This window comes from Polistes canadensis, unplaced genomic scaffold (assembly GCF_001313835.1).
Source record: "Polistes canadensis isolate GaletaPanama2010 unplaced genomic scaffold, ASM131383v1 scaffold_90, whole genome shotgun sequence".
Lineage (NCBI taxonomy): Eukaryota > Metazoa > Arthropoda > Insecta > Hymenoptera > Vespidae > Polistes > Polistes canadensis.
In genome coordinates this window covers 160,628-164,323 of record NW_014569637.1, presented here as the reverse complement: position 1 = coordinate 164,323, position 3,696 = coordinate 160,628, and the positions used below count along the sequence as shown (strand labels likewise).

General features: G+C 35.6%; 1 protein-coding gene across 3 annotated transcripts in view; it reads left to right on the top strand.

Annotated features, from left to right (window-relative positions):
• LOC106787017 (potassium voltage-gated channel protein Shaker) overlaps positions 1–3,696 on the top strand; it is a 165,785-nt gene that overhangs the window by 39,486 nt on the left and 122,603 nt on the right. The window lies entirely within an intron of this gene.

The following is a 3,696-nucleotide window of genomic DNA, read 5'->3' as shown; positions in this document are numbered from 1 at the left end:
TTTTTATAATTAGAAATAATTTTCTTGGTATATATATATATATATTGTTCGAATTTTGTTGTATGCTTCAATTAAATCGAATGTAATCGGGGGTTATTGGAATTTGTTACAACACCAATATTGGTCATTCGTACAACACCTGTTGTTTTGCGCGAAATCGTATTCTACATTACGTATCTGTGTGAATTTAATATATGTATTAATATGTGTATATGTATTATTTATAGGTTTACAAGAAGATTATCGAAATATTTCGTAACTCGAAGGGATTGGTCGTTTACTTAATTCTTCGAAAATATCGTTACGGAAATTGGCATCGAGCTTTAGTCGGTATCGATAATTGGCTGAATACCTACCTCCGGCATCGAAGTGTAAATATTAACAGGCATCTTTACCCGTTAGTGGTTTTCTATCGATTAAATCGTCAGCACGATCAGTTTTATCGAAGGTCACCTGCGAAAGGATTTCGCCTTTTTTAGATTGAATCACATCAAAGGTATATCGAAAAGTTTTACAAGTGTGCCCTGTTATTTGAACCAAAGTTAAATAAGTGTCAAGGATTTATCTCAAATTTCATATCTTTTTCTAACTATACAACATTCATCCCAACCAACGAATTATTTTCAACCCTATCGTAGAATATTTTTCTTATCTAATTCAATTCATTCGTAAATATATTTAAAAATTGTATAAAATATCTAAACGTAATTCAACTAGTTCCTAAATGATCACGATTCAAATACTTACGAAGATTAATGTTTGGCAAAATTTTCATTTCGTAGATATTAGAAAAGTGAAGATTCGTTTCATTCATAATACATTTAGGATTTTCTAGATGGTCTATAAGTTCGTTATGCACGTGCACACGTGTATACGCATAACTGGTTCTCAGCTTGATAAACTAACCCTCCTATCTGTATATACACGTACACATAAATACACACACACATATATATTTGCTTAGAGATATATACCCTTGCCCTTTCTCCACATTGTGTTTTACTTGCTCAGGGGATTATATCGTTCAGAAGTAGCAGGACTCGTACCACGCGTGGGTGGAGCCATCTACTTGGTTGGTAGTGAAACAAATGGTAGGCTTCATCCGCAATGCGTTTGGTAAACTAATCGTTATCCATGATTCTCTGTTATCCACTGCATATAGCCACTGAACAGGGACTCACCTCTTTGCCGGTCAAAGTTGATTTTCAAGTGTGTCCTATGTGTTTACACGTGTATCTACCTGGAGAATCGTTGAACGAGATGACTACCGTTGCTTTTAAATGCGGGAATGTTTACTTTACTCTTTAGAGAAACCGGAATATGTATACCCGTAGGATTGAAAATGTCTCTTTGTGAATAAGATCTACTTACGTTTAACCACACGTCTTCAATTTGTATCTGGGTCGTTTTATAAAAACTTGAAAATTTATCTAACATCCTAACTTACATATTTATCTTTAAAGTGTTAATCGAATAAATATTAGATATATTTACAACATATATATTTAGTTGAGTAATAGTTCGTATAATCGAAACCGAACGCGTATACAAATGGCTGTTTCCTGTCTGATCAAATTCGGATATTACTACTTACGCTAGACGCTCGACAACGGGGTTTCCTTGTTTGACCTAATATCGACTATTACTACTTATTTTTTCGATACTTTCTTATTTCTAATGTTAACAAAAAAGATAATAGATTATAGCAAATGATTAGAATTTATTTAACGTTATAATTTGTATTTAATAATGATAGAAATAAATATTTCTTTTTGTTTGTATTCTATTTAAACAAAAATCTTGATATAAGAAGTATCAAAAACCGATACACTTGGTTGAACCGGGCTATGCACTTTTCATATTTCTGACGTTTACCGTGGAAAGAAATAGTAAGACCGGAATAGCCTCGGTCCTTTGAGGTTACTACAAGTAAAAAGGGAAGAGAGTGAGAGAGAGAGAGAGAGAGAGAGAGAGAGAAAGATAGAGAGAGAGAGAGACTTCTTCTTTCGTTTGAATTCTCGTTAAGCGGCAGCTTTTTTTTCGCAAAAGTTTTTTCTTAAAACGACGCTCGGCCCGGATCATCATCGATCGTCGTTTTCCTCGTCCTCTTCGTTAAAACGTTGCCTACGATTCGTAAAACAGATATAATGAATTAAATGAGAAACCACTGAGATAAAGTATCTACTTCATATTTTCTTTTTCTTCTTCTTCTTCTTCTTCTTCTTCTTCTTCTTATATTTCTTTTCTTTTCTTTTCTTTTCTTTTCTTTTTTTCTTCTTTTCCCTTTCAAACACAAGAAAGACATTTCCATTGAAAACTCGGACAAATGATATATTATTATATATCTTTTAACGAGTTCGTATTTATTAGTAATTAAATATCAAAGTTATTTAAAATACAAATTTTTCCCAACGAAGTATATATTTCTTTCCATTTGAAATGTAATCCAGATTAAATAAGGATATTTTGTCGTAAAGAGAGAGAGAGAGAGAGAAAAAAGAAAAAAAAAAAAAAGAAAAATATTCCAGACATTTTCTTTCACCCCTAGTCCACGCGGAAAAAAAAGAAAAACCCCATAGATTTTCAATAGAAGAAAAATGTAATAATCTTCCTCTATAAGGTCATATGGTAAAGTATCAGATTGAAATTTTATTCAATCGAATGTACCTCTGGTTCGGATATTTTTAAAAAAGTTTCTCATAAATATTGAGTAACCGGACAGAAAATAAAAGAAAATAAAAAAAAAAAAACCCACCCCTTTCTCTCGTAAAGTATAACTCGCAATGATACGACCCTAGTTAAAAACTAGACGAATAGTTTAAAGGAGAAGGGGAAAGGGGTGGGAAACGTGTCAGTGATGGTAGTAGGAGAAATTAAAAAAAGGGGGAAGGGGTGAGCAGGGGATGGGGTGGGTGCAATAAAAAGGGGTAAAAACGAAAAAGAAATAAGGGAAAAGGGGGCAGAGGGTAGGTTTAGAAATAATTCCTCTTAAGCTCGTTTGTAAAATGAAAATAGTAATAGGTGAGAGCCTCGAGAGGGTGGACTCGAGAGAGGAGGGATGGGACGATTACCAGTTTCAACGAGGAAAAAACGTTAGGGGAAAATTCTTTGATGGTGCAACCGATAGATGGCGGGGTGCAACGGGGTGCACCACGTAGGACGTCGTCGTAGTCGTCAATGATGATGATGATGATGATGATGATGATAATGATGACGATGATGCACTTGGTGCACGTGCATATAGTCTTTCCCCAAACCCCTTCTATTCCCCAACCCCCTTCTATTCCCCATCATCCCCTTTTTCCATCACACTCTTTCTCTCTCTCTCTCTTTCTTTCTGGTTTTTTCTTTTTCTTTCATTCCACTCCACTCCACTCACTCACTCACTCACTTGCTCACACATTTATTTTCACCAATATTTTAACAGAGTTTCGAGTAGGCGCGCGCGCGCGCGCGCCACGACGCTCATCCAACCCCCGCCAATCCACCGGCGAATCCCACCAACGACGTTCGTGACGTCAAGACGCATTGCGACATATCCCTCTGCCCCGCTTTGTGCCCTGCTTGCTCTGCTGCTGTTACTGCTGCTGTTGGTACTGCTGCTGGTTCCTACAGCCTTACCTCGTACCCACAACGGACTTGCTTCTTTTTTACTTTTTTTTTTTCTATTTTTTCTTTTTTTTTTTTTTTTTTTTT